Source organism: Mobula hypostoma, chromosome 1, assembly GCF_963921235.1.
Source record: "Mobula hypostoma chromosome 1, sMobHyp1.1, whole genome shotgun sequence".
NCBI classification, from domain to species: domain Eukaryota; kingdom Metazoa; phylum Chordata; class Chondrichthyes; order Myliobatiformes; family Myliobatidae; genus Mobula; species Mobula hypostoma.
Window position 1 is genome coordinate 43,154,045 of NC_086097.1, and position 14,543 is coordinate 43,168,587.

General features: G+C 44.6%; 1 protein-coding gene across 2 annotated transcripts in view; it reads left to right on the forward strand.

Moving 5' to 3' along the window:
* Positions 1–7,353: 7,353 nt before the first annotated feature.
* The window catches only part of klhdc2 (kelch domain containing 2), a 45,982-nt gene continuing 38,792 nt past the window's right edge, over positions 7,354–14,543 (forward strand). For both annotated transcript variants that reach the window (XM_063047243.1, XM_063047235.1), the window contains exon 1: positions 7,354–7,629. The gene's annotated coding sequence lies outside the window, so the exon portion shown is untranslated. The remainder of the gene's footprint in view (positions 7,630–14,543) is intronic.

Here is a 14,543-nt window from a genome sequence, read left to right on the forward strand (position 1 = left end):
TTGTTCCATTAAGAAGTCCAAGATCCAGTTACAAGAGGGGCATTGAGTCCCAACAAGGACATTTACCTACTAACCTCTGAGGGATGATTGTGTTAAAGCCAAGCTGAAGTTGAAAGTTGGTGGGACAGGATAGAGTGGAGAGCCAAGGCTGTGGTATCATTAGAGCAGTGGTTTGAATGGAAGGCAAACTGGAAAGGGTCCAATGTAGCTGGAAGGTGGCATTTCTACGATCCATTAGCAGCTGTTGAAAGCACTTCATGATCATTGAAGTCAGTGCCATTGGATGGTAATTGATTAGGCCATTTACCATTGGTCTCTTGGGCATCAGAAAGATGGTGGCTGCCTTGAAGCCTGCAGGATCAATGGACTGTTTCAGAGGTGTTAAAGATGTCTGTCAAGACCTTTCTTAGCTGTAGCTCTGTCAGCATCCAACCAGGTATGTTGTCTGGCCCCGCAATTTTGCTTGGGTACACCCTGGCTAGGATCCTCCTCCTCTTGGCTGCAGCCAGAGAGGGTGCCTGAGGGAGAGGGAGAGGACGCTTTCCTCAATGTCACATCATTCAATGCATCAATCAAATCGTGCATAGAAGACATTCAATCTATCAGAAAGGGAGGTGTTGCTGTCAATACATAGGGTGGCCACAAACACGAGGAAATCTGTAGCTGCTGGAATTTCAAGCAACACACATAAAAATTGCTGGTGAACACAGCAGGCCAGGCAGCATCTCTAGGAAGAGGTACAGTCGACATTTCGGGCCAAGACCCTTCGTCAGGACTAACTGAAAGAAGAGCTAGTAAGAGATCTGAAAGTGGGAGGGGGAGGGGGAGATCCGAAATGATAGGAGAAGACAGGAGGGGGAGGGATGGAGCCAAGAGCTGGACAGTTGATTGGCAAAAGGGATCTGAGAGGATCATGGGACAGGAGAATGGACTTGTCATCTGTTAAGGTTTGAATACCCTGCCACATGTGCTACATGTCCCTCTGTCACAAAAGTGTTTGTGAATTTTCTGTGCATAGTCATACTTTGCCTTCCTGTTGGCATGGGAGAGCACGGCTCTTGCTGACTTTGGAGATGTCCAGTCCCCCAGTCTGAAGTCAGTGTCCCTAACCGTAAGCAGGGCACTCTGCAGTCATCCACGGTTTCTGGTTTGCCCTGGCAGTGCAGTGTTTAACCACGGTAAAATCCTCAATACATTTTCCTATGTAGCCAGTCACTGATCCCACATATTCATTGTTGATGTGATGATCATAAATAGCTACCTCCTTGAATATGATCCAGTCTGAGCTTTCAAAGCACTCCTGCAATGCTGAGGTGGCACCTTCTGGCCAGGTCCTGATCCCCCTCTAAACTGGTCCTACTTATTTAACCAAGGATTAGCAATATGGATATGTGATCTGAGTATCTGACAGCCTTTTAGGCTCCATTAACACTGATTTAAACCAGGTTTAATATATTGCCATCTCTGGTCACAAAGTTGACATGTTGGTAGAACTTTGGCAGGACTGTTTTCAAGTTAGCATGATTGAAGTCACCAGCAACAACGAAGACACCATCTGGGTGAGTGGCTTCGATGTTGCAGATGGCACTGTAGAACTCCTGCAATGCTCCCCCAGCACTAGCACAGGGAGGGACGTAGACAGCAATAATCACAATTTCAGTGAACTCCCTTGGTAAATAGAAGGGTATGCACTTCACTATGAAAAAAACTCTATCTGGAGTGAGCAGTGGGCTGTTACTACTGATGTATTCATACTCCAGTTCTTACTGATGTGGGCACAAAAGCTGTGACCTTCTCCAGCAGTCTTGCCAGAGGTTGCAAAACTTCTGTTCACCCAAAAGGAGATTAGGCCTTCTAGGTGGATGGCCAAGTCCAGAGTGGTGCCCTGAAATCACATTTCTGTCAGGACAAGTGTACAACAATTTTAATTCCCATTGGCTCGGACAGAGATGAATGTAATCCAGTTTATTTTCCAGCAATCAGACGTAAGCAAGTAAAATTGATGGGAGCATAGGCCTGCAGGGCTCCGCTTTCAGACTTGCTTTAACACCAGGTGCACTTCCCATGCTTTGATATTCAATCGAACCTCTTCCCCGAGTAACTAGTAGACTGCGGCGCTGAGCAAGAGACTGCTCCCTGCATTAGACAGTAATCTCACAACACCTTCATTATTCCACTTGCCAACATGATAGACTTCCAGACTGTGTTCCTAACATTCAGCAGTGTTTTTCCATTATAGAAAAGACAAACAGGACAAGAAATTTCACCGTTAGAGCCAGAGTGGCTGCTGTATCCATGCGTGCTGCCATTTTTATTTGGTATTGGGCATTAATGATAAACCTAACATTTAGTGAACATCCCGAGATGCCCTTATATTTAGTTGCTTAGTATGCTAGAGGATCTGGTGTTGCAAATGAGTCAGATGGATAAGGATGACATGAGTGACTGCAGATGCTAACAATCAGGAGCAACACACAAAAAGCTGTAGGAACTCAGCAGGTCAAGCAGCATCTATGGAGGAAAATGAACAGCTGACATCTCAGAACAAAACTCATTAGGAGACCACAGTCAGTAAGGATCAGAAATAACATCGCCTCCTCACTGATAATCAACACTTGCTCATCTCAAAGATGAATGCTTAGCCCACTACTCTATCCTCTCTACACCCAGGATTGTGTGGCTAGGCATATCTGAAATAGCATATATAAATTTGCTGATGATATGAATATTGTTGGCAGAATTTCAGATAGTGATGAGGGGGCATACAAGATTGAGATTAGTTAGTTAAGTGGTGTCGCAACAACAACCTTGCACTCAACATCAGTAAGATCAAGGAACTGATTGTGGACTTCAGGAAAGGGAAGTTTCCTGGAACCCTTCAGGAAAGGGAACACACATCAGTCCTCATCGAAGGATCAACAGTGGAAAGGGTGAGCTGTTTCAAGTGCCTAGGTGTCAACATCTCTGGAGATCTATCCTGGGCCCAACATATTGATGCAATTACAAGGCACGACACCAAAGACTTCAGCAAATTTCTACAGATGTACCATTGAGAGCTTTCTAAGTGTATTACCATCTGGTATGGAGGGGCCACGGCACAAGATCGGAAAAACCTGTAGGAAGCTGCAAACTCAGCAGCTCCACCATGGGCACTAGCCTCCCCAGCATCTTCAAAAAGGCAGCATCCATCATTACAGACCCCCATCATCCAGGACATTCACCATTCAGGGCCCCAAACAGTCCTTCCAGGTGAGGCATCACTTCACCTGTGAGTCGACTGGGGTGATATACTGCGTCCGGTGCTCCCGATGTGGCCTTTTATATATTGGTGAGACCCGACGCAGACTGGGAGACCGCTTTGCTGAACATCTACGCTCTGTCCGCCAGAGAAAGCAGGATCTCCCAGTGGCCACACATTTTAATTCCACATCCCATTCCCATTCTGACATGTCTATCCATGGCCTCCTCTACTGTAAAGATGAAGCCACACTCAGGTTGGAGGAACAACACCTTATATTCCGTCTGGGTAGCCTCCAACCTGATGGCATGAACATTGACTTCTCTAACTTCCGCTAGGCCCCACCTCCCCCTCGTACCCCAGCTGTTACTCATTTTTATGCACACATTCTTTCTCTCACTCTCCTTTTTCTCCCTCTGTCCCTCTGAATATACCTCTTGCCCATCCTCTGGGTCACCCCCCCCGTCTTTCTTCCCGGACCTCCTGTCCCATGATCCTCTCGTATCCCCTTTTACCTATCACCTGTCCAGCTCTCGGCTCTATCCCTCCCCCTCCTGTCTTCTCCTATCATTTTGCTTCTCCCCCTCCCCCTCCAGCTTTCAAATCCCTTACTCACTCTTCCTTCAGTTGGTCCTGACGAAGGGTCTCGGCCTGAAACGTCGACTGCGCCTCTTCCTATAGATGCTGCCTGGCCTGCTGCGTTCACCAGCAACTTTGATGTGTGTTGCAACGTTTTAGGAACAGCTCCTTTCCTTCTACCATTAGGTTTCTGAATGGACAACATATGTTGCCTATTTTTTTCTTAGTGAAATTTATAGTTTTTTAAAAATGTATTGCACTGTACTGCTGCTGCAAAATAACAAATTTTACGACATATGCCAGTGATATTAAATCTGATTCTAACCTTCACTGGGACTGGAAAAAAAATGGCCAGTATAAATAGGTAGGAGAAGGGATGGTGGGTGACAGATGGATCTAGGTGAGAGGGGCATGATGGCCAAATGTGAGAGATGGGGAGAGTGGAAATGACATAAGAAGGTGAGAGGTGGAGGTGAGAAAGGGCTGAAGAACATGGAATCTGATAGGAGAGGGCAGAAGATTGCAAAATAAAGGGGAGGTGAGGAGGGAAATGAAAGAATGTGGGTGATGGGCTGATCGAGTGGGTGAGGGTGGGGAAGGAAGACCATAAGAAATAGGAGATTTAAGCCTTTTGACCCATCAAGTCTGCTTTGCTATTCTATCATGGCTGATATTTACATGGCATTCTGCATAGGTACATTCCAATGAGACAGGGAAAGGATGGTAGGGTACAGGAACCATGGTGTACAAAGGCTGTTGTAAATCTGGTCAAGAAGGAAAAAAGAGCTTACAAAAGGTTAAAAAAAACTAGGTAATAATAAGAGATCTAGAAGATTTATAAGGCTAGCAGGAAGGAGTTTAAGAAAGAAATTAGGAGAGCCAGAAGGGGCCAGGAGAAGGCCTTGGCAGACAGGACTAAGGAAAACCCTAAGGCATTCAAGTATGTGAAGAGCGAGAGGATAAGACGTGAGAGAATAGGACCAATCTAGTGTGACAATGGAAAAGTGTGTATTGAACTGGAGAAGATAGCAGAGGTACTTAATGAGTACTTTGTTTCAGTATTCACTATGGAAAAGGATCTTGGTGATTGTAGGGATGACTTACAGTGGACTGAAAAGCTTGAGCATGTAGATATTAAGAGGATGTGCTGGTGCTTTTGGAAAGCATCAAGTTGGATAAGTCACCGGAACTGGACGAGATGTACTCCAGGCTACTGTGGGAGGTGAGGGAGGAGATTGCTGAGACTCTGGCGATAATCTTTGCATCATCAATGGGAGAGTTCCAAGGGATTGGACGGTTGCGGATGCTGTTCCATTGTTCAAGAAAGGGAGTAGAGATATCCCAGAGGTAGACCAGTGAGTCTTACTTCAGTGGTTGGTAGGTTGATGGAGAAGATCCTGAGAGGCAGGATTTATGAACATTTGGAGAGGCATAATATGATTAGGAATAGTCAGTATGGCTTTGCCAAAGGCAGGTTGTGCCTTATGAGCCTGATTGAATTTTTTGAGGATGTGACTGAACACATTGATGGTAGAGCAGTAGATGTAGTGTATATGGATTTCAGCAAGGCATTTGATAAGGTATCCCATGCAAGGCTTACTGAAAAAGTAAGGAGGCATGGGATCCAAGGGGACATTGCTTTGTGGATCCAGAACTGGTTTGTCCACAGAAGGCAAAGAGTGGTTGTAGATGGGTCATATTCTGCTTGCGGGTTGGTCACCAGTGGTATGCCTCAGGGATCTGTTTTGGGACCTCTGTTCTTCGTTATTTTTATAAATGACCTGAATGAGGATGTGGAGGGATGGGTTAGCACATTTGCTGATCACACGAAGGTTGGGTGTGTTGTGGATAGTGTGGAGGACTGTCAGAGGTTACAGTGGGACTTCGATAGGATGCAAAACTGGGCTGAGAAGTGGCAGATGGAGGTCAACCCAGATAAGTGTGAGGTGGTTCACCTTGGTAGGTCAAATATGATGCAGAGTATAGTATTAATGGTAAGACTCTTGGCAGTGTGGAGGATCAGAGGGATCTTGGGGTCCGAGTCTATAGGACACTCAAAGCTGCTGTGCAGGTTGACTCTGTGGGTAAGAAGGCATATGGTGCATTGGCCTTCATCAATCGTGGGATTGAGTTTAAGAGCCAAGAGATAATGTTGCAGATATATAGGACCCTGGTCAGACCCCACTTGGAGTACTGTGCTTAGTTCTGGTCACCTCACTGTAGGAAGGATGTGGAAACCAGAGATTTACAAGGATTTTGCCTGGATTGGGGAGCATGCCTTATATGAATAGGTTGAGTGAACTCTGCCTTTTCTCTTTGGAGCGACGAAGGATGAGAGGTGAGCTAGAGGTGTATAAGACGATGAGAGGCATTGATTGCGTGGATAGACAGAGGCTTTTTTCCCAGGCTGAAATGGCTAACATGAGAGGGCACAGTTTTAAGGTGTTTGGAATTAGGTGCAGAGGAGATGTTAGGGGTAAGTTTTTTACTCAGAGAGTGGCAAGTGCATGGAATGGGCTGCTGGTGACGGTGGTGGAGGCGGATACGATAGGGTGTTTTAAGAGACTCCTGGATAGGTACATGGAGCTGAGAAGAATAGAAGGCTATGGGTAAACTTAGGTAATTCCTAAAGTAAGTACATGTTCGGCACAGCATTGTGGGCCGAAGGGCCAATATTGTGCTGTAGGTTTTCTATGTTTCTATCTTCCAATCCTACATCACCTCCGAGGATTTGTTTTCATTTTTTTACCCCCTCAGTCTACCTGCCTGTCCTTTTGATATAATGTGTATCCTTGAATTTAACCTCCCAACTACAATCTTTCAGCTATGACTAGGAAATGGCCACAACATCATACTTGCTACCTTTATCCGTACATTGCGTGCATTGAAATATAACAATAAGACAAGAGAACAGGAAAGAGATTGTGAACCTTGTGTCATGGTACCAGAAGTAACAACCCAGCCCTAACAGCAACAAGATGAAAGATTGGTTGTTGACCTCATAAAGTAGGGGCTGAATGCAACCCTGCCCTCATCAACAGAGCTGCAGTAGATAGCTGAAAGCTTCAGGTTCCTTGACATCCATATCTGCAACAACCTCACTCGGTCGCTTCACACTGATGTAATGATCAAGAAAGCACATCACCCTATGTACTTTCTTAGGCTTCTCAGAAGCTTTGACATGGATACGAACATTCTCTTGACTTTCTACAGGTATGATGGAGAAGACATTCAGACAGGTTGAATCTTGGCCTGGTAAGGTAACTGCTCCGCTATTAACCAGTGGAAGCTGCAGAGCGGTAAGCACAGTCATAGGTTTATCAGTTCCTTCCATCCATTTTACCCTCACTGTGTGTGTGGTTTCGGGAAGGTATAGATGGCAAGCTGCCCGTCCTGAGGGAACAGCAGTCTCGGGGGGCGGGTTAATCACATCCCCCCGGTCAGCAGCTCCCACCTCAGGCCGGCGAGTGATCACGTGGCTGCCAGCGCGTTCGCGATCACGTGACCCCACCGCGGAGCTCGCGCAGGAAAACGCCTTCGGTTCCGCCGACCGGAAGTTCTCTGCAGGACGGCCTCCGCTGTTTCCGTCGCGTGTGGAGGTTTATAAACAAGCGGCGAAAGTCCGGCCGTAGCCTGGGAGTCGGCGGCTGGTGCGCAACGAACTGCGGACTCCGGTCACTTCCCCGCAGGTTGCTGCAAGCTGGAGCAGAGCTGACTTCCTTCAGCAGGTGGCTCGTCTGTTAATTTAAAAATCTGCGGACCAGGGTTGTATTCCGTTGCCTTGCGTCGACACTCTGGTGTGGGATCTTTTGGTTAGTGCAATTGAAAAATAATTGTGTTTTTTAAGTAAAACTATTGTTTCCTCTGCTTTACTGTAATGGAACCACTACAACATCAATCAATTAAAACCCAAAACTAGCTAATTAAGATAATTTTGGTTCCCCAATTTAATGAAGGATTTATTGTTACTGTCAGCAGTTCAGAGAAGGTTCACAAGGATTATCCTGTAACTGGAGACATTGGCCTTATGAAGAAAGACTGATCAGTTGGTCTACTCTTGTTGACATTTAAAGAGAGATGTGATCAATTGACATATTCTTGGGGATTTAGACAAGGCAAATATGTCCTCAAATGTCCAGAAACAGCGAGTACAATCTCAGTGTAAGGGTGTGCTGATCTAAGACTGAGATGAGGAAGAACTACTTCTCGATGGATTTTGAACTTTTGGAATCACTTGCTCCATAAAACTGGAATCTGAATTCTTGACTGTATTTGAGCAGTGAGGAAGGTTAGGTGGAAAGTGGAAAGTGGATTTGTGGAATGTTGGCCCAGCTTCGAAGCAGTTGACGTTTTGGGCAAGCCGCATCAGCAGAACTCCTGAAGTCCTGCTGAAGGGTCTCAGCTGGAAACATCAACTGTACTCTTTTTTTCTATAGATGCTGCCTGGCCTGCTGAGTTCATCTAGCATTTTGTGTGTTGCCATTCTGTAAAACCATTGGCTTATCTATGTATTAAGCCAATGGCTGTCATTGGTGTATTTATTTTCCTTATCAAAAATGTCACTTTTGCATTTCAAAATTGAGCTTACTTGGCATTAGTTTTGGTTGTGTGGTACATTGGCTTTCAGCTCCAACAACCTGGGTTCAGTCCTTGTCTCTGGTGGTAGCTGTGTGGAATTTGCTTGTTTTTCCTTTAATGATATGGTTTTCTTTCATGTACTCTGATTTCCTCCGGAATTGCAAAGATGTGGGTTGATAGATTAATTGGCCATGGTAAATTGCTGCTGGTGTGCAGATGAGTGATGGGTGATGTTGATTAGAATGTGAAAATGATGAAATGGCACTAATGTAATTGCATCTTAATGCTCAGTGTGGATTGAGGGTTCTGTCTCAATGCAACTGAGTTTGGTGTACTTGGATTTTCAGAAAGCTTTTGAAAGCCTTTTGATAAAGTACTGCATAAAAATATTAGTCCTTAATATTAAACTTGTATTGGGGTAATGAATTGGCATGAAAGCTGCCATAGGAATATGTCTTTTGAGGGTTGGTGTAATGGACAGGATCTATTAGAGTACTGCAGTGTTCAGTGCTTGGGTCTTGGTCATTGATAATATAATCAGAGATCACGATGATGGATTCATTTCAATATATGCTGAATTGTCAGGATGATGCAAAGAGACTCCAAGTTGACTGAAATAGAGTATCTAGTAGGAGAAAATGTAGGAGGTATACATATAGGAGGGAGATTGAAATCTGGTTGAGTGGTGTCACGACAACAGCCTCACCAAAGAGCTGGATATCAACTACAAGAGGAAGAAGCTGGAGGTCCATGAGCCAGTCCTCATCAGGGGATCAGAGGTGGAGAGGGTCAGTGGCTTTAAATTCCTTGACATTCACATATTAGAGGATCTGTCCCTGAACCGACATGTAAATGTCATCACTAGTAAGGCACAACAGTGCCTCTACTTAGAAGTTTGTGTAGATTCAAAAACTGTCACAAACTTGTATAGATGCACAATGGAGAGTATCTTGACTGATTGTATCACAGCCTGCTATGGTAACTCCAATGCCCAGGAAAGAAAAACTACAGAAAGTGGTGGCTACTGTCCTGTCTGTCACAGACAAAGCCCTTCCTACACTGAATATGTAATGGATTGCTACCACAGGAAGACAGCATCCAAAAGACCCGCACCAGCTCTCTTTTTGCCCCCACCATCAGGCAAGAGGTACAGAAGTGTGAGGGCACATTCAACCAGTTTCAGGAACAGTTATTATCCTACAATCATTAGGCTGCTGAACCATTGTGGATTATTTCACTCACCACAACTCTGACCTGATTCTACGATCTACAGACCTGCTTTCAAGGACTCTACAACTGGTGTTCTCAGTATTGGTTTTGGGAGATAATGTCACAGTAACAGACCTTGCCAGCCCAAAGAGCCTGCGCCATCCACTTACACCTATGTGACCAATTAACGTACTAACCTGTACGTCTTTGGAATGTGGGAGAAAACAAGCGGTCACAGGGAGACTATACAAACTCCCTTGGAGACAGCAGCAGAACTTGAACCCAGATCACTTGCACTGTAAGGTAATATCAGCGAATGTATACAATCTGAAATTCTTACTCTTCACAGACACCCACGAGACAGAAGAAAACCCCAAAGAATGAATGACAGGAAAACGTTAGAACCTCAAAGCTCCCCCCTCCAAACTCCCACGCACAAGCAGCAGCAAAGCATCGACCCTCCCCCACGTGTACGACTTTAATTTTGAAAGGGTACGTAGGTTTAGGGGATATTTGCAAGATGGTTTGAGTGCTTACAAAGAACTGTATGATAGAAAAATGTGTGAGGCTCAGCAGTCAAGCAAGCCTTCCACATCAGCCACAGCAGACGACGAACCTCAACCTTCGACATCGAGGCGGGCAGTCATAGGAGAAGATGAGCTGCCTGTTCTAATGGAAATAGACGACGATGAGATGACACCCCAGTGTCCCACCACCCCAACCCCCGGGCCACGGACAGATATCGATTCGTGGAGAATGCAGCGGTAGCTGGGAGGCACACAGCACATCTTTAAGAAAAAAGCCGAAATAAACATATTAATTAGGTGCCGCCTGATATGTAAATGTCGGCCCAGATCAGAGGCGATGCAATCGGCACTGATCTGGGCCGACAATTACGTGTCGGGTGGCACATAATTAATTAGCATGTTTATTTTGGCTTTTTTCCTAAAGATGTGCTGTGTGCCTCCCGGCTACCGCTGGACCCCTGTATGCTTCGCGGCAATGTATCGGTTGGTGGCCTGGAGGGTGAGGGCCACTACACCACCCCAGCCTGCGACGACTCAGTCTTAACACACCATCATCGGTGTGCTCAGCGCTGTCTTCCCAATTCTGGTAAGTGATACTACACTGTACATACATTATTTCTACTTTATATAGGCTGTGTATTTTTACGTGTTATTTGGTATGATTTGGCAGCTTCATAGCTTAAAGGTTATTGGAGAGAGTGTTTTTGCCAACAGCGTTTGCGTGAGATTTTTGCTTCGGAGAACAGTGCCGGCAATGATTGTGGAAAAGTATTTCTACTTTATATAGGCTGTGTATTTATCATATCATTCCTGCTTTTACTATATGTTACTGTTATTTTAGGTTTTATGTGTTATTTGGCATGATTTGGTAGGTTACTTTTGGGTCTGCGAACGGTCACAAAGTTTTCCCATATAAATAAATGGTAATTGCTTCTTCGCTTTAGGACATTCCGTCTTACGAACCGTTTCATAGGAACGGTCTACCTTCAGATGGCAGGGGAAACCTGTACAGGTCTCCATAAATAAATATGAGGTACTCAATGCCATACAAGGCTGAAAGGTGGGTAAATTCCCTGGAATGGATGGGATTTATTCCAGGCTGTTATGGGATGCAAGAGAAGGGATTGTTCGGTCTATGGCTAAGATTTTTAAATGAGATGCACTATAACTGGAGCACAGAAAATGTGATTCCTTTTCAAGAAAGACAGCAGGGCACAACCTGTGAGCCTAGCGTTAGAGATAATAAATGTATTGTAAAATATTTCAAGGGAGAGGATAAATTTCCATTGGAAAGGCAGGGATTAATCAGAGACAGCCAACATGGCTTTGTCAAAGGTAGGATCATAACTGACCAATTTGTTTAAATTTTTTGAAGAGGTAATAAATTCTATCAATGAGGGCAGGGCAGTATGCGTAATTTACATGGGTGATAGAAAAGCCTTGAAGGGTGACTGGTTTAAAAGAGCTAGTGGGATTGAAGGCAAGTTGGCAAATTAGATCCAATATTAGCTTGGCAGTAGCAGATAGGATGATGGTAGAAGGTCATTTTTGGGAATGGATTCCCTTTGACTTGCTGTATCACACAAGGATTGGTGCTGGGACCCTTGGTGTTTGCAATACAGGTTTCCCCCGCCATCCGAAGGTAGAGCGTTCCTATGAAACGGTTTGTAAGCGGAAATGTCGTAAAGCGAAGAAGCAATTACCATTTAGTTATATGGGAAAATTTTGTGAGCATTCGCAGACCCAAAAGTAACCTACCAAATCATGCCAAATAACACATAAAACCTAAAATAACAGTAACATATAGTAAAAGCAGGAACGATATGATAAATACACAGCCTATATAAAGTAGAAATACTTTTCAACAATCATTACTGCACTGTTCTCTGTAGCGAAAATCTCACGCAAGCGCCGTCGGCAGAATATCTCACGCAAGTGCTGTTGGCAAAAACACGGCGCAAGTGCTCTCCAGTAACCTTTAAGCTATTAAGCTGCCAAATCATACCAAATAACACGTAAAAATACACAGCCTATATAAAGTAGAAATAATGTATGTACAGCATAGTATCATTTACCGGAATCGGGACAGTGCCGAGCACACTGATGATGGTGTGTTAGGCTGAGTCATCGCAGGTTGGGGTGGTGCAGTGGCCCCCACCCTCCAGGCCACCAACCGATACCGATCCGTGAAGCATGCAAGAATGCAGTAGTAGCCAGGATGCACTCAGCACATCTTTAAGAAAAAAGCCAAAATAAACATACTAATTAATTAGGTGCCGCCCAGCTCGTAAATAATTAGCATGTTTATTTTGGCTTTTTTCTTAAAGATGTGCTGTGTGCCTCCCGGCTACCGCTGCATTCTCCGCGAATCGGTATCTGTCCATGGCCTGGGGGTTGGGGTGGTGGGACACTGGGGTGTCATCTCATCGTCGTCTGTTTCCATTAGAGCAGGCAGCTCATCTTCTCCTATGACTGCCTGCCTCGATGTCGAAGGTCGAGGTTCGTCGTTTGCTGTGGCTGATGTGGAAGGCTTGCTTGACTGCAGAGCCTCGCGCATTTTTCTGTCACACAGTTCTTTGTAAGGACGCAAACCATCTTGCAAATATCCCCTAAACCTATGTACCTTTTCAAAATTAAAGTTGTACTTTATCATTGCAGCGAAAATCTCACGCAGTTGCTTCATGTTCAGTTCGCCACTGCATTCGGTTTCAATTGTTATCCTTTTTTCTTCCAATTGCATCAGCTCTTCATCTGTCAGTTCTCGGTCATGGAATGCCAAAACATCTTCAACATCATCTTCGTCAGCTTCCACAAGCCAAACTCACGTTGTCCTTACTTCGTTCACCACAATCAAAATGCTTAATTATGTCTAGTTTTACGCTGTGTAACACCCTTACGAGCTCTTTTAGGCTTTTCTGATACCATAGAACTCATCTTGCAAACGACTGCTCACAGGCACGTGTTTAAGCAACGCCAGCGAGAATGCCGTTCTGAATCCGGGGGGGGGCGGCTGCTCGGGGTGTGCGCTGCCTTTTATCGCGCGCTGCTTTTTTTTTGTAACAGTGAAAACACCTTCTGAAAGCGAAAACAGGGTACTAATGTAGGTCTTTCGTAACAGTGAGGTTTCGTAAAGCGAACGTTCGAAAAGCGGGGGACACCTGTATACGTAAATGATTTGGATTGGATCAGTAAGTTTATGGATGACACAAGATTTAGCAGAGTTGTTGATAGTATGCAAGAGTTAGGCTCTCGAGAGATACCTGTGTGTTTGTGAAATGGGCTGGAAAAATTGCAAATGGAAATGAGTGAAATGAGAGGTGATGCAATTTGGGAATATAAGTGAAGCTATGACATAAACCATGGGTCTTGGGAGGTATTCAGTGACAGGGGGACCTTGGAGTACAAATGCATAAGTCCTTGAAGGAGGTTAGGAAGGCATACGGGATACAAGTCCTTAAGAGGTAAGGAGGTTATGTTCCAACTTTATAAAAGTTCAGTTAGACTTCAACTGGAGTCACCAATGTGTAGTTCTAATCACCAAAGTGTAGGAAGGATATAATAGTGCTGGAGGGAGTGTGATGGGGATTCATCAAGATGTTATCTGGGATCAAGTAGTTCAGTTGTAAGGGGAGACTGAAGAAGCTAGGTCTGTTCTCCATGGAGTGGAGTAGGTTGAGAGGACATGAGACTAAAATTCAGAAGTATAGATGGGGCAGACTGCAGAAAACTTTTCCCCATATCAGAGCTAGATAAGATGAGAAGTTTGAGGTTTGGGGTAAAGGGAAGGAGATTTAGAAGGGAATTTATTTCACCCCAAGAGTGGTAAGTATCTGGAAGTCATTGCCTAAAAGTGGTTGAAGCTAAGTCATCAACAACATTTAAGAAATATTTAGATGAGCATGTTTCAGTTAGGTATAAAGGGGCAAGAATCAGATGCCTGGAAGTGGCATTGAAATGGAAGATTGCCCCTGGTCATCATGAGTGAATTGGACCAAATGGCATGTTTCCATGCTGTATGATTCTAGGATTATCCATTTTGATGAACAAAATAAGACTGGAGTATCCTTGTATACCAGTTACAGAAAGCAGGCATTCAAGTGCAGTAAGCAGTTAAAGAAGGCAAACAGTATGTTGGTCATAGCAAGGATGACTTACTACAGTTATAGAGACCTTTGAGATGATCCTTTAATATTATGTGCAGTTCTGGACTCTTCGTTTGTGGACATGCCAGCCAAAGAGTACGGACTACAAAGGCTCACTGGATTGATCCCTTAAGTGTTGGAACTGCCATGTGAGGAGCAATTATGTTGGCTGGGATAGTATTTGTTAAAGCCTACAAAAAGAGTCTCTAATTGATACTTCCAAAATTCGAACAGCTGAGAATAGTTTAGAAGGGGAAATTTAACAGGGAT